A 24,076-nucleotide genomic window follows, 5' to 3' on the forward strand; every position below is an offset into this window, starting at 1 on the left:
GTACGTGGATGCCTTTTACTGACGCTTTCAAGGGCGTGGAATTGAACACAAAGTGTTTTGTTCTCTTTGTGTTTTACTTTTCCTTTGCCTTATTTTTTTCTTTTGTCTTATTTTCGTTGACGTTGCCTGCGTTACCGCGTGAGGCTGAAAACACCAGGAACAAGAAGATCCCTTTTTGTTTCGTTTGGATAAACAAACACTAAATGAGCGACTACTGGTTGCTAGATTTATGTTGCCTCTATGGATTGAGGGCTGGATCGAACACCCATTCTACCCCTATTATGTGGCAATCGCTAGAGAAAATTTGTGTCCGGGGAGTAACGGGAACAAGGACAAGAGGTTCCCAGCTCGGACAGAGCCTGGAGAAGGTGGCTGGAGAAGTTCCGGTTGATCGAGTTTCTGCATTTGTATTCTCAATGTACCGCCCTGACACACTCAGATTTAGAGTGACACGGGGCTGGGTTCCAATGACAGCCCTGACTCTTACTATCTGCATGAGTCAGGGCAGACTACTGAGGTCTGTAGCACATTCCCCACATCTCAAAGGCCATGTCGGCAATCCCTGCCATACTAGCAAGGTCGTAGCAATCAAGTCACCAAAGTGCTCTGAATACTGGACACTGTGGCTATGACTGCAGCTTTGACCTCCTGGGTAAAGCGAGGACTTCTATGCTGGAGGCCTGCATGCCTCTTTGTCACCTGGAAGCACTTCAGTCACCTGGCGCCTTAGTCACATCAGGCAACTGGTCAGCAAGCATCTGATCTGCGTGGGTCTGGGAATCCAGCTGTGGTCTCTGTCCTGACGGAGAGGCACTGCGTCCTCAGAAGAGACTATAATGTATCGCGTGGCTTCCTTGGTATCCTCATCCTGAAGAATCCTTTACAGTAAATTGTATGCGTGTTAAGAGAGCATCAAGTATTTCCCCCTTTCTTCAAGAAGATTAATTTAAGCAGATTGCTTCTAACCTTTGGATCTCAGGTGTTTTCTTGGAGCCCTGAAACGTTACTCTTTTTTTTTTTTTCACGCCTGGGGAATAACCAAAGACCAGGTCAATAAGGAATGACCTTGCCCTGCTTGTGTTGCTTCCAGAGTGTGAGGTCGTCCAACATAAAATACTCCAGATACGTTTCCTGGTACAACACGCCTCGAAAATTATATGCTTTCAACTCAAGGCATAATTGGATACAAGAAACTAATGTTCATGCTGTTTTATAACATGTTTCTCATAGCCTGTGGCCTTTCCTCCCACCTTCCTCCCCCTTCTTAAGGGCACAACTGTTTCAGAGAAGAGATTAAACCTCAAAAGAATCTGGGTGTAATCTCTGAGCGGCGATGGATTTGTCAGGAAAACCCTGTCTCCACAGCAGGCTGGATACTGTTACCCTGCACCCCATTTGTCACTGAATCCGGACTGCCAGTGTTTTCACAGACAGTCTGGATGAAAAAAAAAAAAAGAAAGAAAGAAAGAAAAAAAAAAGAGAAAGAAAGATAAAATTTATGGATGCCCCAGGGTCCTCCCCGTAATCTGACAATGCTAATCTTTGGTGTTAAAGGTGTGGACGTTACGGAGTTGCCCCTTTGGAAACTGAAAACAAGGGCATGTCAAAGAAATCAAAGAGCAAATATCAAACAAGCCATACCGTTTCTATCATCCATTCCGTTGTCTGAGTACCCTCCACACTTTAGTCTGAGAGATCACTTGAGATTCTGGGGGCCTTTCAGGAGATTATCGGTATCAGTTAAAGCTTTGAAGTAGGGGCTGCTGGCATCTCATTACTGACAGAGATCAAAAACCAAAGCTGGAGTGCAGTCCCCGGCCTGTAGGGCCTCATTCACACGCCACAGAAGCACTAAATTATCAAAGCGGGGGACAACCTTTCCGTGCCACCTGCTTGGCTCCGAATAACTCTTCCCACCTCCTGCTGCCTTTCTCTTTCTTGCTCTTGCTTTTCCCGCAGCTTGTGCTAATTCCCTCTGCTCTTCCTAAATCGAACAAGTCTTAAAAGTTGGAATGGCAAGTTCTCTTCAAAGCGGAGAACGTATTTTCGACGCTTTTGCACAAGACACAAATGAAGGCTCCGCGAGGTTGAATAATTTAAGTGGAGAATGTGCTTTTGATGGAAAAATGTTCCAGCAGCAGGTCTCTCTGCGGCTTTTTGGTGGCATGGTAGGCTTAGCCCTGGAGGGAGATCGCTTTCCTTATGGTCCAAACCTGGTACCGAAGGGGCCCAAAGTGTATGTAAGCTTTACCTCACCGTGTTTGTGAATCTAGACCGGTAGTTAGCACGGAGTCTCCTACCCTCAGTGCTATGACCTGGTGGGCAGTTTGCTAGGAAGGGAGGACGAGATAGGTAGGAAATCTAAGCAGCTGTCCTGACTGCTGTTCAGATCGTTCAGAAAACTTTTTACCTCTGGGAGGCAAGGTGAAGGTCAGGTTATCATGGAACAATGATGCAAGCCATTGTGAAAACTTTCTCCCCCCTTGGCTTTCTTCTTCTTGCCTCCTTTGCTATTCTGGCCCTTCTCTTCTTTTGTAAGATGCCAATTTTTGCTGTTGTATGGAGGTCAGATTCACTCAAGAAAACACCAACCCTGAATCAATCCATCCACCTTCTCAAATCCCGTACCTCCCCTGTCGGGTGAATCCTGCCCCTCGACTGTCAGATGCTGCTGGAGAAAGTCACATAACTATATTTTCATGGTCTCCAACGTCAGTCTGGCCTTGCAGAACTTCTGTGTTTCTTCAGCTAGTTCCCTGCCATTCTCCACCTTGAAAACCTTTCCTCTCTTCTTAATGTCTATTTAACCACCTGCCCCCAATACTCTTGACTAATGAACTTGTGCTTCACCGTGATGAAAACAAAAGCCATTGGGCAGGGTCTCCCTCAAAGTCTAACCCACCCCATCTCTCTGACCTGTACATTTTCTTGCACTCTGCCTGAACTTGTTCCTTCTTTCAAGTTTCCGTAAGATGCAAGTTCTTCCTCTTGACCATGGCCATCGCCAACCGTTTTGTTGCTCAAGACTCACCCCCTCCCCACTTACAGGAGTTTCAACCCATCCTTCCTCCTCCTATATTTGCAGTGTCTCCCACTCACCTGGCTCTTTCTCACTTGCATTTGTATGTGTTCAGATGTCTTCCACCTGAAGAGCAGCAAACAAACCCATTCTTTGACCCCATGTTTCCTTGCAGTCACTGTTTTTTGACCCTGATTTTCTTCTCAGTCAAGGTTCTTAAAGAGCTATCCAAACCAAGTGTCTCCATTTCCTCGTCTTCGACCTGCTCCTCATCCAATCACATTTTGTCTTAGCTACCACCATGCCACTGAAACTCTTCTCCCTAAGGAAAGCAATGCCTGTCTTCCCATCCAACCCAACAGTTGCTTTAGTTTGTATCTGACTTGTCTTCTCATTGGCGTTCACCATAATTAAAAGTCCTTTCTCCCTAGAAGACTTTGTCTCCTAGGCTTTTTTTGATGCCAAGTTCTCTTTATTTTTTCTTTTATCTCCCTGGTGTTCCCCAGAGAAGATTCCACAACATAGTAGGTGGCAAATAGATTTTTGAACAAAGAACTTGCATTTTGGGTCCCTTTATTTCCTGTTTCCTATTCTTTTCTCTTTCTTTTTTATTCCCCTCTACTGTGCCATGGATCTATCAGCTTCCTGCTTTCTGGTGGGAGATGGGAAGGAACTCTGGCCTTTACCCTACCTTGCATGATGTAAACCCAGTGGTCTGAATATATATATAGTAAGTACCCGATAGAGCCCTGGCCTGGGCCCTGATCTGTGATCAGGAAACTACCTGAAGGGAAGGTGCCATTGAATGCAAGTACATGAGCTGGATCATAATTGCTCAGGAAATGAAGAGGCCTTTTGGCAACATGCTATCAACTCATCAAAACTAGGGGCCCCTAGGGGACATATCTGCTTTCTTTCTTGAAGTCGCTCAAAATACTTATTATTTCTGCATATTTTTTGGTGGCTGAATCCCCCCCACATGTGACTCTTTATGGAAATTATGAGATGCAACTTTAAGCCTAATTTTTGGAAAAGTCAACATTTCCTTTCTATTAACAGAACCAGGATGTCTGTGGCCAAATGGAGGCAAGCAAGAAGTTTTGCTTGCATAACTCTACCTCTTGTTTTTCCTTCCTTCCTTCCTTCCTTCCTTCCTTCCTTCCTTCCTTCCTTTCTCTTCCTTCCTTTCTTCCTTCCTTCCTTCCTTCCTTCCTTCCTTCCTTCCTTCCTTTCTCTTCCTTTCTCTTCCTTCCTTCCTTCCTTCCTTCCTTTTTCTTCCTTCCTTCCTTTCTCTTCCTTCCTTTCTTCCTTCTTTCCTTCCTTCCTTCCTTCCTCCCTCCCTTCCTTCCTTCCTCCCTTCCTTTCTCTTCCTTCCTTCCTTTCTTCCTTCCTTCCTTCCTTCCTTCCTTCCTTTCTTCCTTTCTCTTCCTTTCTCTTCCTTCCTTCCTTCCTTCCTTTTTCTTCCTTTCTTCCTTTCTCTTCCTTCCTTTCTTCCTTCTTTCCTTCCTTCCTTCCTTCCTCTTCCTTCCTTCCTTCCTCTTCCTTCCTTCCTTCCTCTTCCTTCCTTCCTCTTCCTTCCTTCCTTCCTTCCTTCCTTCCTCTTCCTTCCTTCCTTCCTTCCTCTTCCTTCCTTCCTTCCTTCCTTCCTTCCTTCCTTCCTCTTCCTTCCTTCCTTCCTTCTTCTTCCTTCCTTCCTTCCTTCCTTCTTTCCTTCCTTTCTTCTTTCCTTCCTTCCTTCCTTCCTTCCTTCCTTCCTTCCTTTCTCTTCCTTCCTTTTCCTTCCTTCCTTCCTTCCTCCCTTCCTTCCTTCTTTCCTTCCTTCCTTCCTTCCTCCCTCCTCCCTTCCTTCCTTCCTTCCTTCCTTCCTTCCTTTTTCTTCCTTCCTTCCTTTCTCTTCCTTCCTTCCTTCCTTCCTTCCTTCCTTTTTCTTCCTTCCTTCCTTCCTTCTTTCCTTCCTTCCTTCTTTCCTTCCTTCCTTCTTTCCTTCCTCTTCCTTCCTTTCTTCCTTCCTTCCTTCCTTCCTCTTCCTTCCTTCCTTCCTTCCTTCCTTCCTCTTCCTTCCTTCCTCCCTTCCTTCCTTCCTTCCTTCTTTCTCTTCCTTCCTTTTCCTTCCTTCCTTCCCTTTTCTTTCTTTCTTTCTTTCTTTCTTTCTTTCTTTCTTTCTTTTTTCTTTCTTTCTTTCATTTTGCTAGCACTATAATTGCCCCTGGTCATGGGGGAGAAGACAGCACAAATAAGTAAACTAAAAATATATTTGAATTATGAAGGGCATACTTTGTGCCAAGGGCCATGCTATGTGCTTTACATCTATCAGGCTAACCTTCACATCTGTAAGGTAAATATTATTATGTCCATTTTACAAATAAAAAACCCAAAAAACCTGAGGTTAGAGAAGAGCCATGTAGGCCATGTAGGTGGCAAGTCAGAAAGCCAGGATTTGAACCAGCTCAGATGGTCTCACAGTCACTTCATGGCCTCATAGGCCTCCACATGCTACTCTCATCAAGGTCAGCTCTGACCATCATATTGATGAACCCACCAGATACAATGTTCAGGATCAGTATATTTAGCCAGAAATGCTGCTGCATTTATACTTAACTACCACAGATCATCTCGTGTCCTTTTCCTCTCTGTGGTGCTAAGAACAACAAAAGAGTAAATAAAGGAGGAAGAAAAAAGAGGGTAGATCCTTTCTCAGTGTAGATCCTCATTCAGTCATTCAATTAAACTTTTTTTTTTTGAGAGAGAGAGAGAGAGAGAGAGCATGAGATGGGGAGAGGGGGCAGAGGGAGAGAGAATCCCAAACAGGCTCCACACCCAGCACCATGTGGGGCTCGATCCCACGACCCTGGGATCATGGCCTGAGCCAAAATCGAGAGGCGGAGGGAGGCTCAACCAACTGAGCCACTCAGGCACCCCAATAAAACCATTTATTGAGCAAGGCATTTTACTAGGTACTTGGGAGACACAAAGATAAAGAAAAGCCATCAGGGAATTTACAATTTAGAAGAGGAGATAAGGCATGTGTCCAGAATCACAAAATTATGAGGAAGGATGTGATCTAAGCCAAGGAGAAGTTCAAAGGGCTCTGCAAGTGGGGAGACTAGAACGATACTCAGGAGATGCGGGTTCAGGTTCACATCATCAAGAATGGACACTTCCAAAAGCACAGAACATTCTCTGTGCTTGGGGGGAATGCAGTCCCATGTGGGAACAAAACCATAGACGGAAGGACAGAAATAGCGGAAAAGGAAGTGTGGCAGGGAGAAACAAGTATTGAGTATAAAGTTAAATTACATTTTACAATATTCTGAAACTATTTTTTTGTCTGTCTCCCTCTCTGTGCCTGCAAAAGACAGCCATGTGTGAAGGGGGAGGGGAGAGAACACACACACATAAAGATCCGAATCAGAGCAAATCTTTGGCCACCAAAGCCCTCTGGCCGAGATGAGAGATGCCACAACCCCTCCAGTGTTTGACTGCCACGGGGGCACAGCCCTCAGGAATGTGCCACCAGGAGGAAATGGAGCCTGGTTCAAGTAACTCTGAAGCCAGATTTGGGCTGAGATTGCCCCGAGGGTGCCCGGAGAAACAGGAGCAAAAGGAGATAATAAGCAAAATGGCTTGGCGGGTTTTTTTTCACTCCCTCCTTCTATCATGGAGCTTAACAGACAGGCCTTTCTGTGTCAGTGCACACACTTCCCTGGGGTCTAGCAGGGGAGGGGGCGGGGGCTTATGAAACTGAGATTGGATCTGAAGGGTATGTAGTTTCTATTGTGGGGTTGTCGGGACAATGAGGGTGAACAAAGAGGAAGATAACGGGCATCCGGAGCATTTGCTGAAGCGTGAAGAAGGGCCAAAAATATCCCTACCGATTGCACCCCTGTCGGATTTGTGCCACTTTCTAATGTCAGTGAATCACTTCTGCTTGTTGAACCATAAACCCCAGACAAAGTGCATGCCCCAGAGTCTCCAGGTAGCCCTGTTTGGGCTGCCTGTAAGGATGCTTTGAAGATAGAGCTCCCAGATATGCGGCACGCTGACAGTAGCGGGGAGGAAGTACATTTGCCCCATTTGGGCATGATGTGCCATTTCTAGGATTAGGGCAAAATATGTATGTGGGAGGAGAGTGGTGTTTCCTCATTAGCTACGTTCGAAACTGGAGGGCGTCTTATTGAGGGAGGGCTCATTTCTGTCCCCGCTATGTAAGCTGTTGAAGGGAAAGGTAGGGCAACAGGTGAAGGGCTGATGTGTTTGTTGGGCCAAAACTGGGCCCAGCAAATAGCTGACCGGTTCTCAACTTGTCCTTTTGCTCTCTGGCTCTCTCCCAAAAGAGAGCTGCATGTTTTACTGCTGTCATCTGTTTGTGTTTCAGACACTTATCGCTCGGGGAGGCTCACACTGCCAAACTTGGTGGTTCGTGCCCAAAGCTCCTCTCTGGGGGGACGAACAGCTTTTGTCAAACCGTGAACTGTCTTCTAAACAAGACTGATCTGTGAATACAGAAGTGGATCCTCAAAGCCTTGGCTCGAATTGCGGTCAGACTAATGTGGAGGGCATTTGGACTGAAGTCCAGTCTCATGCAGAGTTCCTGGCATAATCCCAGTCCTCCCTGCTTCCTGAGCTGCCTTCAGGTTCAGCTCTGGTCACATCTTCCAGACCGAGAGCCGGTGATGCCTTTCCCCCACCGCACCTAGCCTCTCTGGGTCTCTCTGAAATGGTTCCTTGGTTAAGAAGGTAAGAGGTCAAGGACTTCACACGTGAAGGTGGCAAAAACAGTTGTGAGATGAAAGATGAAGGGACAGTGTGTATACTTCCCTTAGGGCTCATGGCCAGGGAGAGAGGGATCAACTTGTTCCAAGAAGGTGAGATGACTCTGGATGAGGTTCAGTAGCTACAAGCATAACCCTTAGTATTTCAGGGCTCTCAGAAGACCGGAAAATATCTTTGTGCAGGAAGTACGGATTATGCTAAGGGACAAAAGTCCTTGTACTTCAAAATGTATACGTATATGTGTGTATCAATGAAAAGAATATTGGGTCAGTTTCTGCATGGTATACAATCATTCATTCAACAAATAATTACTGAATGCCTACTAAGTACCAAGCACTGTTCTGTGCTGTGAGGATACGACAGTGACCAAAACAAAAATTTTTCCCTCAGGGAAGCAGGAGAGGGGAATAAACAAATCATCAATTATGGTACTTCATATGACATTCAGTAATAAATTTAAGGAGAAAACAAAACCACAGAGAGATGTAGAGAATTCTAGGGGCCAAAGAAGACTTGAAGTTTTAAAAATGATGGTTGGGGCAGGCCTCACAGAGGAGGTGGCATTTGACAGAGATATAAGTGGAGAGGAACAGCCATGCAGCTATCTGGAGAAAGGACTTTCTGGATGTTCATTCATAATAAAATGCATCTCAAAACAGCCAACAAAATACAGTTTTTTCATCAGTGGCCCCAAGTCTAAAAACTTCACCTATCTCTTTGAGGCCTCCTATTTTGCAAAGATACTGAGACAGAGGGGCTGGCCACACCCTGGGCAGGGGGAGTCCCTCTCCAAATAAAACAGAACGCGTCACAGGGAAGAATCAGGAAGTTTCTGGGTGGCCAGGGGCAGAGCACAGCAACTGTGCATCTTCAAGCAAAACCACATACACATCAAGCAACCAAATTAAATGATGGAAATAGGAAAGGGGCTCCCACCAAACGGTCACTTTTTATATCCTATTCCTTCCTCCTTTCATCCAATTTTCAATAATGTTCAGTTCGATTCAGATATAAACTATTAGCAAATGTGTGAATAAATGGCTCCCAGTATCACACCAAATTGTGTACGTTGTTCTCTAGACACTTGAATGCAAAACAGAGGAAAGAACACATGACTAGTCTAGGTCTTGTCTCCAAGGAGAGGCCAACAGAATTAACTCCAGGGAGTAACCTCTGTAGTTAGTAAAAATGAGCAGCCCTCATCCTCTACTCTAAAAACCTATGGAACTTGGTCTCTCTCTCTCTGGCTTTCATTGTCACATGAGAGGAGAACACAGTGGCTCCATTCTGCTATTGAGGTCCCACGGCATCTAGCATGAGACAAATGGCACTCTGAGCACCATGACCTCTTTCAGAGGCCTTAGGATTCACTTCTCTGCCCCTAGCCTGACAACCATCAACCAAATAAATGCAGGCAACACCCCCACTGCTCAATGTTAACAATCCACACAGGGTTCCCTGATGTAAAAACTCATGTGATCAGAATCCTTGGCAGGTAAGAACCTACATAAGAATCTTCCTTTAATAGGTACAATGGAGCTATCCAGCCTGAGGTAAGGAATGGTGTGTGTGTGTGTGTGTGTGTGTGTGTGTGTGGCAGGGTGGAGGAGTGGGGGGGGTGGTTTGTGACTGGAAGGGGATTTGTGGGGATTTGTGAGAAGAACCTCAAATTCTATCCTTACCCCTACTCTAGCAGAGTCCCTTTGGTAATTTGCTGGCTCTTTATTTGCCTCAGTTTCTTCATCTATAAAACAGACCATGAAAATAGGCCTACCTCATCATACTGTTATGAGAGTTAAATGAGTTAATATTTGTAAAGCACAACAGTTCCTGGAATATAGTAAGCACTTCATAATAAGTCTTTTTATTATTCTCAAGGAACAAGAAAAGATCTGTATCTCTATTCTCTGCCTTCCTGTGTATTTTTTTTTTCATTTTATGAAACCCAATCTCAGATTCTGCTGAAGAGGGACTGCAATATGAAAAAGGAAAGGCATAGCTCTCTCCATGGAAGACAGAACCTGATGGAATGTCTTATTGAGTCATGTTTTAAACACACTTCCTTCTCCTCCTCCCCCTCCTCTTCCTCCTCCTCCTCCTCTTTCTCCTCCTCCTTCTCCTTCCCTCTCCTCTTCTTCTTCTTAGAGAGGAAAGAGGTGGGAATTGTAATTCTATACATATTTTAAAGTGTAGCAAACAGGGGCGCCTGGGGGGCTCAGTTGGTTAAGCAACCAACTTCGGCTCAGGTCACGATCTCATGGTCTGTGGGTTTGAGCCCTGCATCGGACTCTTGCTGACAGCTCGGAGCCTGGAGCCTGCTTCAGATTCTGTGTCTCCCTCTCCCTCTCTGCCTTCCCCGCTCCCCACCCCAGCACACTCTGTCTCTCTCTCTCTCTCTCTCTCTCTCTCTCTCTCACAAATAAAGTAAAAACATAAAAAAATTTTTTTAAGTGTACTAAACAGTAGCAGTATTGTTCTGTACAGTCTATTTTACTTTAGATTTGCCCACATATTTACCATGCTCATTGTTTTCCATTGCTTCCTATATCTCCAACCTTCTATTTGAGATTATTTTCTTTCTAATCCTCACTTCTATATTTTCTATTCATTTGACTCTCTGTTCTTCATTCTATATATTTTCTTCCGGCTTATCTTCCACTTCACTAATACTTTCTTCAGCTGTGTCTAAACTGCTCTTATACCCATTTATTAAGCTCATAATTTTGACTTTATATTTTTCAGTTCTAGAGTTTCTATTTGCTTCCTTTTCAAATATTTTTTTCATCATCTTTCACACTTTCTAATTTTTTTCTAAAGTTTTTGAATTTTTGGTCTTTTTTCCCCCTTGAACACACAAATAAAGTTACCTTAAGGAATATTTCTGGTAATTTAACCACCTAGAGTCCCTCTGCATTTATGTCTCCTTTGCATTGTTCCTTGCAGTTTTCATTTATGTTGTCTAGTCTCTTTTTTTGCTTTGATATCTTCTATTTCTGTACTGGATATTGTATTTGAAAATCTATAAAAATTAAATGAGAGCTTTTCTTCCAGCAAAGTTTTTTTCTTTTTTTCCAAGCATCTGGGTACACTAGATGTATTGGATCATCTTAATCCAATTTCAGGGTCTAGGATTTTCTGTGCCACCCAGATTATTTGAAGCTGAGTTACATCCATTTGAGGACTAATTTACCTTTCTCTGGGTATTTCTCCTTCCTAGATCTTCAAGATTGAAGGGTTTTTCAGGGCCTCCCACACATGGTAAGCCTTGGACATCTTTTATCTGTTCCTCCATCCCCCTGAGTCTTCTGTCCTATTCTTTTTTTTTCTTTTTTTTCTTTTTTATGAAATTTATTGACAAATTGGTTTCCATACAACACCCAGTGCTCATCCCAAAAGGTGCCCTCCTCAATACCCATCACCCACCCTCCCCTCCCTCCCACCCTCCATCAACCCTCAGTTCTCGGTTTTTAACAGTCTCTTATGCTTTGGCTGTCTCCCACTCTAACCTCTTTTTTTTTTTTCCTTCCCCTCCCCCATGGGTTCCTGGTAAGTTTCTCAGGATCCACATAAGAGTGAAACCATATGGTATCTGTCTTTCTCTGTATGGCTTATTTCACTTAGCATCACACTCTCCAGTTCCATCCACGTTGCTACAAAAGGCCATATTTCATTTTTTCTCATTGCCACGTAATATTCCATTGTGTATATAAACCACAATTTCTTTATCCATTCATCAGTTGATGGACATTTAGGCTCTTTCCATAATTTGGCTATTGTTGAGAGTGCTGCTATGAACATTGGGGTACAAGTGGCCCTATGCATCAGTACTCCTGTAACTTCTGTCCTATTCTTGATTTGGTTTGATTAAATATTATTTTGATTAGCTTTTTGATACCTTCAAGAAGATGTTTTAAATAGTTTTTCAGATTTTCTGATTGTCTTCAGCAAGCGAATTTGTTCAAATTGTCCCAAGGGTACTATTATTTGTTACTCCTTCCACTGAAACATTTTACTGGGGTGCTGTAAATGGGATGGCTGAAAGATCTATACACAAGTCCTTTCTTTACTGCTAATAAACAGTATGAACTTGGGAAAATAACCTTAGTTTTTTGGATTCTATTTCTCTTTTACATCAGGAAATTTAATTAGATGATGTTTAATGTTCCTTCAAAGTCCAAAATTTTATGACTTCTTGGTTTAGGACTTTCCAAAGAGAAAAGTAGAATACATTAAGAACAGAGTTCTTAAACTTGTAGAAGTTTAAACTAACTAAAAGTATCAAATATGTTTGCATTATTCTAATCCCAGTATGTTTTTTAGGAAAATGTTTCTTAATATTAAAGCTAGTGACTGATTTCAACATTCTTTTTTTTTTTTTTAAGTTCATTTATTTATTTTGAGAAAGGGAGAGAGAGAAAGAGAGCAGGTGAGGGGCAGAGAGAGAGGCAGAGAATCCTAAACAGGCTCCAGGTGGTCAGCAAAGAGCCTGACATGGTGCTGGATCCCACCACTGTGAGGTTATGACCTGAGCTGAAATCAAGATTCAGTTGCTTAACCGACTGAGCCACCCAGTTGCCCCTCATCATTCGTTTATCTAAGGATGTAGGAAGCCTGAAGCTTATCTGTGTCATCAAGATCCACTTGTGTGGTAGCAACCACTCCAGTTTTTTAGAAGAGAAAATTAAGTGTAAGTGATTGTTGGCCAGGGACTGGGGAATTCTAAAGGCAAAAAACCGAGCTTGAAGTCACTAACTGCTTTGTTGCAGGTACCTCCCTTAGAGCTGGAGGATCAAAGAAAAGAGGACGGAATTCCTGAAGCATAGAAGCTTGGAAGAAGGGTCTGTGGAGGCAAAACTCAGACCTCTGCGCAGAGGACCTGCTGGTGGCTCACGTCTCAGGAACTTTGAGGAAAATCTCCGGGGACTAGGACTCAGCCTTGAGGAGAGTCCCTGTTGGCTAGTCAGGGGTTGCTGAGGGAGCACAATCAGGCTGGTTCTAGGAGTGCTGAAGAACTGCCAACTAGAATCAATGGCTGCTACAGGAACAAACCGCTTCTGTCCAGGGAAAGACACAAAAAGGAGCCAGTCTCTTCTCTCTCATCCAGCCTTACGGCTTCTCTCTACTGCCCCCAGCAGGCAGAGCCTCACACAGAACCTGCAGGCAAAGGAGAAACCCTGCCCCAGCATCACAAAGCCGATTATAAAAGGATAGGTTTAAACTGGACAGACAATATTTTAATAACCAGTACACCATCTTATCAACCTGCAGTGGCTCTGGTTTATTTTGTTATGCTGTCGCTGTGGATTATTGGAATTTTAAATAATAACCTGTGTTTATGCTCCAGGTGTTTATGTTCCTTTACCTGGACACAGTATGTCTACGTAAAACATGGGTGCCCTAATACATAGCAAAAGAAGTCAAACTTCCAGAGCAATAATTGACAAGGTAACCACTTTAAGAAGCAAAAGCTTATTTTTTATTCCTGTTTTCAACCTTTCTATATTTTGCTATTTAATAAATTATCTTGGGCTGCCTGGGTGGCTCAGTCATTTGAGCAACCAACTCTTGATATCAGCTCAGGTCATGATCTCATGGTGCACGGGATTGAGCCCATGTCTGGCTCTGTGTTGACTGCATGGAGACTGTTTGGGATTCTCTCTCTCTCTCCCTCTCTCTCTGTCTCTCTCTCTCTCTGCCCCTCCCTTACTAATGTGAGCTCTCTCTCTCTCTCTCATAATAAATACATTAAAAAAAATTACCATACCTTAGCTTGTACAACACTCATTCGCTGTACTATAATATACCATTAGAAAAAAATTCTTGCCCCTATATCCCCAAGCTAGCAACATTTGAAACACCGGTTTATTGTACTGAGTCTCCGAAGGGTCTCTGTGATTCATACACTCTAACATGAGCTTCTGCCTAAATACAGACAGATTCCAAGGGAGTCTTTCCTCGAGTGACCTGTGATTAATCTGGTTACTTGTAAACAAATAAGCTTCCTTCTGCTTTAGTTTGCTGCATTTCTCCGTCCCTTCCTTTCTTTGCCACCATAAAAGGACTGGCTCACATCGTGTTAAAAGTCACATTACAGTGCACTCTGCAGTGGGGTTTAAGTTATTTTTATTATTGTGGAATTTGTTATCTCTAGTGATGCTTCTTGCTAATCAACTATCTTAATTAGGTTTCCCAAATCCTTATGTTACCCTGAGACTCATTGAAACATCCATGTTTGTTTTGTAATAAATGAGTTATTTATATATGGTGGAATGCTCTGGGTTTTTTCCAAATCAGCTGAAGAGATGAGAGCTGAAATTTATACCCCAAAAATCTAGAAATTTATACCCCCCAAAATCAACATGAGAACTAACATCTCATGCAGCTTAATATCCTGATGTGTTTACCAATATAGAGCAACCGGCATCAACCAAGACCAAAGCAGAGCATTCATTATATCAATGAGATATAGACTTTGCTATCTGTTAAGAATCATGATACTAAGAAAGACATCAAGGCATGACGTTGCTTGGTACCAGCAACCAGTTAATCAGATTTCTCCAGTTGCAAACAATAGACATCTTCTTCAGTAAGTGTAAGTAGACACAGAATTTATGATAAAATATTTAACAGCACACAGCTTCTCTGAAGGGGCCACGGCAACAGTCTTGGAGGCAATACATCCAGGAACAGTGCCCAAATCACACACTAGAACCACTGTGGTGAAAAATGCGATGGCCCTCGAATTACAGAGCATACAATTGCAGTTAAGCAAGATGAATAAGCTCTAGAAATCTGTACAACATTGTACCTATGGCCAACAATGGTGCATGGCACATTTAAAAAAATTAAGAGGGTAGGTTTTATGTTAGGTGCTCTTACCACAGTAAAATTCAAATTTTTTCAATAAATAAAAATAAAAGGAGTCCAAGGTATAGACACTGTAAATTGTCCTTTTGATACGGAGTTCTGGCCTCTACAAGTAGAAATGCTGCTTCTATCATGTCCGGAAGCCTGAAGCTTTCTGCTTTGTCTGTGGGTTCTGGACAGCATTTCTTCCTGATATAGTCCTATGTGACCGCGTCTGGTTGGTTGAGTCTACCTCACATCCCCTGTGCCCTGGCTGCCAAAGAGGCTGAAAAAGCATGTTTTTGCCTGCACAGAAGGCTGAAGGAGCAAGTCTGGGAGGCACTGACTCATAAGATAGGGAATTCCCAAGTACAAGATGAATGTTTAAATGTACTGGCTATCAAAAGGAATGGAAAATGCCCAAGTCATTTTTCCACGTGTGATACTTAACATCTACATCCTCATATCTCAGGGTGCTGATGAAAATGAAGACTTCTGGGTCCTATGGCCAAACCCAATGAATTGGAATCTCTGCAGGGGAATTGCCACCTCTGTTTCCCATAGGCTTCTCAGATCATGGTGATGAATGCTACTGAGTGAGAAGCTTACGCGGTTTACATTTTCAAAAGCACTTTGAAAAATTGTACTTGGTAGACTTTGAGTGGATGAGATAAAACCATCACTGCTACCTCAGTCAGAGATCAAAATCTCTGCAATTCTATATAGAAAAGCCTTCTGCTATGGACAAGAGAAATGGTAAATATCTTCTCTTCTTTCCAGGGAGGAGCATCAAAGGAGCGAAAAGAAGATATTATGACAGTGTGTTTGGGAGCATGGGATCTAAAACTGGACTGCTTGGGTTTGAATACACTCTATCCCAATTAGCAGTGTGTGGCAGCCTGTATTTTCCAAAGCTGGCCACAGCAGCATCTCCCATCTCACATGCTGTTCTAGAATCTTCCAAACGCTGACATTGCCCCAGCAAGACATGAAGGAGGCCGTTTCTCCTCCTCTTGAATCTGGGCAGGCTGCTTCAACCAACAGAACATAACCAAAGTCATGCTTTGTGACTTCTGAGACAAACTCGTATAAATCTTGTGCATTTCTATGTGGTCCTCTGGGGACACTCACTCTGGGAATCTAGCCATCATACCCTGAGGAAGCCCAAGCAACCCGTAGACAGACCGACACAGAAGGGAACTGTGGCCCCTGGCTCACAGCCCCGGCCGATCTCCCCCGTGACTTGCCAGCCATGAGTCATCTTGAAAGTGGATCCTCCAGCCCCCCAGTGAGCTGTCCTACGTGATACCATCTAGAGCAAAGACAAGTCATTCCTGCTGATCCTTAAAAACATAGTAAATCAGTGAAAAAAACTAAGCAACTGCAATTGTTTTAAGCCACTAAATCAGGGTGGTTTCTTATGTAGCAAGAGATCACTGATAAGGAGATGAGTTAATTAACATCTTTGAGCTTCAGTGTCTCTGTGTGCAAAATGGGGGATAAGAATTGTATCAACCTCATAGAATTGTAGTGAGCACCAAATGTTATTAAATGTAAAGCACTCAGGAAACAGCCTGACTTACAATATGTGCTATTGTTGGTTTGAAAAAAGGGTTGAGGGTGGATGGGATGAAAAACAAGGACATAGGCAATCCAGAATTCCTTTGGACACGAAGTCAGATTTGCTCCAAACTTCACATATCCCAGGTGGGGCATTTTAAATTAGTACCCAAATGATAACTTTTCTTAGAACAAAAAATGAGCTTCACTTCGAATTTTCCCTATAATTTCAGCTAAACCGATTTTAATAAATACTGACTTAATCAAACAGTATTATTTATTCCTAACCATGGATCATTTATTTTATCATTTCCAAAGCAGTCTTCAGAGTCTAGATACCTGGTGTTTTTTCAAATCTCTCTTTTCCTTAGTGAATGACCTTAGCCAAGTACCTCAGTTCTCTCCAAAGACTTAGTAATTTCCAAATAAACATTTGGAAAATAAATAATCACGTATGGTACAAATGTTGCCTCTTCCTGTTTTTCCAGCGCATGGTTGTTTACCAGGAAAATAACCTGTTGGGAATAACAGAGCTGAGAATCAGAAAATCCGGCACTGCAGTTCAAATACGGGCGCTAAAACATCACGGGAACAAGGTGCCAGGGGATGGGCCATTGCTCAGGGAGACAGCAGGCAAAATGAGAAGGATCTAGGAAGGCAGGTCACCCTCCTAGGGTCAGAGTCATATAAACTTCCATCACCTAGCAGAGGTCTCTGGGACAGGGACAGATTACCTAGTTAACATGAGTCTTCTCTTTGTCCCACTATCTCAAAATACCTTTAAGATATTGTATTTCCTTTCCAAGTGCTGCGTAGAAGAATGCTCCCCCAAACTTGGTAGCTTAAAACAACAAACACTTATTATCTTCCAGTTTCTGGGGGTCAGGAATTAAGGATAGGTTTAGCTGGGTGGCCCAAGGTCTTATAGGAGGTTGCACTTAAGCCATTGGCTGGAGTTACAGTCCCAGCTGAGAGCATGACGCAAGAGGATCTTCTTCCAAGATCACCCATATGGTTGGAGGCCAGAAGCTCCAGTTCGTTAGCAAATAGGCCTCTCCATACGACTACTCACAACATGGCAGCTTGCTTCCCATAGAGCAAGTGGCTCAGGAGTGAGAGACAGAGAAACTTAGAAGGAAGCTGAAGTAGTTTTACAACCTAATCTTGCATGTGTTATGCCACAGTACTGCTACAGTATTGTATTTGTGTCACTGAATAACCCTGGTGCCGTGTGGGGTAAGACCACACAAGGGTATGGATACCAGGGGACAGGGATCACTGGGGCCATTTTCAAGACTACTTACCACAGCCGTCCCTGTGTGGAAAGATTTCCTTTGTGTTCCTTTCAAGTCTTCTCTCAATGTTCATCTGAATCACATTTCATCTGTGTCAAAGTATGGGAGGTAAGCTAGAGAAGGCACAAAGCCCACGGGAAGCACCCAGTGAAGTCACGTCAATGGCTCTCTAGCCAGGGGCCACCACGTATGTGGCTCTGAGCTGGACACCACATGGACCGCAGAAACGAACAGCTGTGGCATCTGTTCCCTGAGAGCTATCGTTCTTCTGGGACAAATAAGTCAGATTGTGCACAAGACAAGGCAAAATATAGCAAATACACAATAAAGGAGTTGTGTTTACATCAAGAATATAGTGAAGAGTTATTTCGGTCATTTAAGTTTTAATTAGTAAACTGAATAAAGACATTAGCCTAGGTGGTCTCAGGAATCTACTCAACTTTTAGTTTCTTGAGGATTGTATGCCCACAGAGTATGGAGAGTGGAAGGAACCCCAGCCTGGCCTCTAGGATCAAGAAGCTTCCAGAGTTGGCCAAGATGGTCTCCAGGTCCTCAAGGAACTGTGGCATGTGTGGGCTAAGAAGGGAAAGAGTGGAGGTTGAGGGATGCAGTTCATTTCCATAATTTCATTATACTTTAGTACAAAATGACGTAAGTCATTTTGCAATTTCAAGAAGCTTTTCTTGCATCCATTTCAAGATAAAGGTTTGGACTTACATTTCTCTTTGTCCTTTGAAAATTATATATTAATTATGCATTGTTCAGGTCTATAAGGTCATGCCTATCTTTCCCCGGGATTCTTATTTTCTTTCTTGCAAATTGGTATTTATATTGCTGCTTATTCTGAAAAGTCAACCCACTTTATTTAAAATGCCAGAGTTTTGTTCCTATTGGTGTGGGTAATAGTGAGCACTCAAGCAACATCCTGGCAAATCTGAAAAATAAAATACAAATCCACCCAAACTGAAAAATCAGTAGGCTGGATGAGTGAAAATCATGCTGAATGTGTCCTTTCTCCTTCCACTAAACTTCTGTATTTTAAGAAATTGATTTTAATAGTGAGTAGTTTTAAGAAGTCTTTTCTTTCTCATTGTATTAGCCTATCTCTTCACTTCTTTATATGGACGGCTTTAAAAAACAGGTACCTTCTGCAAGTTGTGCTCTGTAAATACCTTTGCTATGGGGGAAAGCCATTGTGCCCTAGACTCTGTTTCCTGGGGACAGCATCAGCGGTAACTGGGATCTTGCAGGTGTCATCCTAGACCTACTGAATCAAAATCTGCATTTTTAACTAGAGTCCCAGGTGGCTGGTATGCGCATTCAAGTTGAGAAGGTCTGTTCTAGGACCATCGCTGAGAGCAGAGGGTTACTTGTATCTCTTGATGGTATATATGCATCCGGACCAAGCTGGCAGATGGACATGGTGAGTATTTGGAACTTTCAGAGATCTCTTTCTTCCTCCTTCCCTCTTTTTCTCCCTCCTTCTTTTTCTTCCTCCCTTCCTCCTTTCTTCCTGCCTTTCTTCCTTCCTTCTTTCTTTCCTCCCTGCCTCAACTCTCTCTCTCTCTCCATCCCCCCTCCCTCCATTCCTTGCTTTCTCCCTCCCCTTTACCTGCACTGACATTATCTTTTTTATTTTTCTATGGAAATATTGAAACAATTGAGACTTGTTTTTGTTTTTCTCCATCACATGAAGCTGATCCCTTTCATCTTTGATTCAGCCAATTCCCTTCAAAGCTAAATATTAAACAGATCTGTCTCCTGACAGCTGACCCCAAATTGGGACATGCCGTGGTCCTCCCCTTGGGGGTTGAGAGCTGAGCCGACAAAGGTGGAGGAGAGACAGGACGGAGCCAGTTCCTGTCCCCTGGGGAAGCCTGAAAGTTGTGTCTCTGCCTTCACATCAGCCAAACAGCCAATAGCCAAACAACCAATAGCTTCTGGAAGGCATTCTTGTAGAAATTCCTCCTATTGCCAGAGGGTGAAAGGGTTGCTAATTGATTTTGTCTGCCTTTCAGATGGACTTAGAGAGACATAGGGTTTGAATTCTAATAGACAGATAATGTTTTTAGATACTGGAGCAAAGTTTTTATGCACACCATGTGACCTAGCTTGACATATAAGTACTTGTTTTGTTTTGTTTTGTTTTGTTTTGTTTTTACCAGCTTGTCATTCTGTTCAGTGCAATAGAAGCAGTAAAGTTTATTGGTTTGACCAACTTCTCAAAAACGTATTGGGTTCAAAAACCATGACTTATTCACAGCAAATTAATAAAAGAAAGTCGACTCTTCCCAAATGCTTTGAGACACAGGTGGCTCGGCCTCCTACGGTAGAGATGGGTGGAGGGTGCCGTCCTGACGACAGACCTCTGGCCAAAGAGAATCCGCCTCGGACTGTCTGCTGTTTCCAGGGCTGGTGCCCAAACACAGTGTGCTTTGGGCTGCACATCTGATGTGCTGTGTATTGACACATAAAATATGGAAGACAGGAGTTAGAGAGAAGAGAAATGCCAAAGCATCAGTTTACCTTACCATTTCGTGCGCAAAGGAGAGCGAGAGATTAATCTCATTCAGAGCTCTAATTTATTTCCTTTTGTTTTTCTACATCACCTTCTTCTAGCTTTCTATAATTTACCTATTCCCCTAATGGGTCTAAAACCTTCCTAGATCAGGCAAGAATATGACCTTGTTGTTTTGATAACTGTTCAAAATTAATTTTTACATTTTTTTTTAAACCTGAAGTTACTCTTGACGTCGGCAACCAGTGGTTTTGTAACTATTATTAAAAACCAAGGGCTCCTCCTAGCGATATTGCTAAATCAATGCGGTGCACTAATTCCAGCTGCGTTTGTTTTTGTTGTTTTTGTCGCCTAACAGGTCCGTTACCCTTACCAAACACATACTGAGAAGGATCTATTGAGTTTTCGGAGACCAATAATGGATGTATTTTAGCACACTGCAGTAACTCCTTCCGACCACTAGGGGCCATTTGACTAAATTCTCTTCCCGCTTCAAGGGACAGTTCCCCAGCGGACCCCTAGGGGGCAAAAAGAGGACCTGCTCCAAATATCCAAAGTGGGATATTCTTAGGGGTAGAATCAGGCTCGTCGCATTCCATGGTTCAGTATTTCTCTAATCAGGTTTAATCCTAGAACCAGTTACTGTACACGAGCAGTGCATCTACAAAGAAACTGCACTGGCAAAAGTGGAGGAGAATGAAAACGAAGTCTTATCTGCTTTAGGCAAATATTGGTCGCCTACTCCTTACCCTAAAAAAGAAATGTAGCCAAAATCACTACTGCCCCCCCCCCCCGCCCCCTTCCAAACCCTCCATCCGCGGTCCCCTCTTATCCTCTGGCTAAGATGAAAAAGTGCACCAGGTGCTCAACGCGGGGGTGGGGGAGGGGAGGGTTATATTCTTTCTCCTTCCATGACTGCGATTATGTATTAAGCAGTACCATTCCGGGCCAGGTACACCAGGCACCATGAGCTTTTTGAACGTGATTAGCAGATTTTGGAAGACACCATCTTCCTGGTTTTACCGATGTCCAGCACCAGGAAAGACTGTTGGACGCCACCGGCTAACTGCACGGGTCCTGGCTACCTACCCAGGGGGCTGCGCGGCATTGGACTGAGCGAGACCAGGGCCCGGCTGCCTGGAGGAAGGCCCCTCCCTTCTTCTGATGAGGTTATAAGATGGTTCGTTTGCGAATGTGTGGAAAAAGCTTTAAAGGAAAGTGCTGCAAGCTCGTTTGTTGTAATTGCATTTGAGTACTGTTGAATGTAAAATTGACACAGCCTCCTCATAATTAGAGTTGTCATCTCCAGGTCTTATTCAGAGTTTTAATCATGCTTGAACTCGCGGATTTGCCTGAAAGCTTAGATGTTTCATCTCGAAAGGCAGCTGGCTGTGTGAGTAGAACAGAGAACCCAGTGGCAAGCTAGAGTTTTCTTCCGTAAAGCGTTGTCTTACCGCAACGCAGTCCGGGTCATCTGGACAGCCTGTTCCTGCCACGCACGGTGATTGCTAAAGAAAGGATTTCCGGACTGGTGGATATTTCCCCTTCTTCTAATGCCCATCGTGTTGGGATATCAGGGTGAGGGCTGAATCTTCCCGGTTGGAGTCTTCCAGTGGTTTCAGCTTTTTCATTCTGGTGCATGGAATTGGGGGGGGGGGGGGGGGGAGTCAAGTTTGAGCTTCAGGATATGGACAGCAGGCAGGAACTCTGCCTGTAAATTACGGTAAGAGGTCTGAACTCACAGGGCTTGGCAAGCAGTCGAGGTGGCCATGGTTGGCTTGGGCCCCAAGCCAAGGCCCCTACAGTGCAGGAGCCTAGCTGGGGCTTCCTCCGAGGGCCACCGCAGCTCAGCCTGTGCTTAGATGACAGACGAGCTCCTTGCTGCTTCTCCTGAATCATGGAAACAAACGGGCTGGGCCAGCATGGAATAAATGAAGCTGAAGGTTAAAGAACATTTTAAGAGAGATGTGAATTAGCGATCTGGAGAGGCCTGTTTGGTCTTTCCCACTCTCTCGTATTTCAAAGTACCATCTTGTTTGGCCTTCTCCTTTCAGCCTTGGGACAGGGTGGCTGGTCAGGCAGCTTAGATCTCTTCAAGGACTTCTGGAAGCAGAAGTGCGGGAAGGACCTGGAGCCAGCAAAGGGAGAAGCCAGAGCCTTGTGTATAGACTTCTTCATCCATACCAAGAAGGTGCTCAGGCTTTGTACCTACTACAGCCCTGAATCTTCCTGGAGAACTAAAAGTAAAGAACAGGGGACACTCACAGAGCCCTAAGTTTCCCCGGTTGGTTCTACACTCTGCTCCTCTCCCCCTCCAAATTCCAACCCCCTGGATGTCAGGTTTTTTTCAAGATCCATTTGAGCTCACCATAAACTGCCCATGGCAAGAACATTAATCTGTCTGTCTCTTGAGACGGTCTCGGGTGTGTTTATGAAATGAGCCCTGAAGAGTCCAGTTTCACAATCAACCATGGGCCTAAAAATAGGAGAAGTTTTGTTCCAAGATAATTTTGTCTTTAAACAGCAAGATCAACAAAAGATGCCTTCAGGGAACTGGTGGTCCTACACTCAAGCCTAATGAAACTCTGCACGGCCTCTCAGAGAAAGGAGGGGGGGAGGGGGTGGATGTGGCTCCAACACGATTCTCTTCCCATCTTCTCACGCTGACCAACAGTAGAGATGAAGCCCCAGACAGTACATTATAACTATAAGCCATTAGGACCCTATCACCTGGGTCTGCTCATCCTATTTAATGAGGTATCTCAAGGCCCATGGTATAATTGGTCAGAAAGCGTTTTGTGAAACCCAGAATGCTGGTTGCCAAGACTCTTTTCCTCCAGATTTTTAAATCCCTGGCTAATTCCCTGAAAATGTAATCCGGATGTTTCTAACTCATGTATTTCTAAACCTGTCCCCTTGTTGCTTTCAAAAAAGCATTTGATAGGAATTCAGAGTGAGCCGTTTTGTGTTCACCCAATCAAAAACTCCTGTAAATCAGGCTCCCCCAAGCCAGCCTGGGCTGTTGCAAAGTCTGACTACTTCTGTCTTATGTTCGTTTGCTTCTTTCTTACCGATCTTGTTAAATTTCCTCAGAGGCCCGGGAAGAGAAGTAGTATCCCAGAGCGTACCATTCTGCCTTCAGGCTGGAGCATCCTTCCTCCAAGCTGGCAAACCGGGATCGCATCAGTAAGCAGGGAGGTAGTATGGAGTTGCTTAAGGAAGGGAGTGAAAAAGAATAAAGCAGAACTGAGTATCAGTTCTAAGGTTCTTGCTGCACGGTAGGGAGGGCTCTCTATATCAGCTGGTTGATAGGGAGACAGTTGGGCCCGGCTGCTATGTCAGTAGGGAACAGATTCCCCAGACACAACTCAGATTCAGCGTGAGGTCTCGGAGTCAAAGATGTATAGGGGAGATCTCATAGTCGGTAGGGAAGAGAGCCAACAGTTACTAAGAACTCATCGACTGTGTGCCGTATCCTGTAATACTCCCTTTACTAAGGCTGCCATTTTGTGTGTGTGTGCGGTCTGATGGACTTTGTTGGAATGTTCTAGCAAAAGACCTGAAGAAACGTCCTTAGAAAAACATCTACCCTTTTCCCTGGAGAAGATTGTCCTCATCCACCAAGCACACGGGTTTGAGAAAGATGCATATAGAATGATGAGTGAGGAAAGAGGCAAGGACCTAGGAGAAAGATTTTTCTTTTTTTTTTTTCTTTATTTCTGCCAATGGCAAGGTTTCGAAAGCTTTTCGAAAACAGAGCAATTGGCTGGGTCCAAGAGGCTGTGTTGGTAGTAAGTGGGTGCTCTGTGCCCCCAAAGATTCCAGAATTCCACGTGGTCTGTATTAGGTCATCCTGATTCAATTCCCTTGGTTCTGATGGAGAGGAGAGAGAGCTCTCTGCAGAGATATGTGTTCTAGAAGTCTCTCGACTGCCGTGATTTTAAAAAGAAACATGTTTGGGGGCCCCTGGATGGCTCAGTGGGTAAAGCATCTGACGTCGGCTCAGGCCATGATCTCATGGCTTGTGGGTTTGAGCCCCGCATCAGGCTCTGTGCCAACGTCTAA

General features: G+C 43.9%; 1 long non-coding RNA gene across 1 annotated transcript; it reads right to left on the reverse strand.

Moving 5' to 3' along the window:
- Positions 1–17,512: 17,512 nt before the first annotated feature.
- Positions 17,513–23,793, reverse strand: LOC125169518 (uncharacterized). Its single transcript, XR_007153712.1, has 3 exons — positions 23,601–23,793; positions 23,083–23,223; positions 17,513–17,582 (listed from the first exon to the last, which is right to left on the reverse strand). It is a non-coding gene; the product is annotated as an uncharacterized LOC125169518 (long non-coding RNA).
- Positions 23,794–24,076: the final 283 nt, after the last annotated feature.

Source organism: Prionailurus viverrinus, chromosome B4 (assembly GCF_022837055.1).
Source record: "Prionailurus viverrinus isolate Anna chromosome B4, UM_Priviv_1.0, whole genome shotgun sequence".
NCBI classification, from domain to species: Eukaryota; Metazoa; Chordata; class Mammalia; order Carnivora; family Felidae; genus Prionailurus; species Prionailurus viverrinus.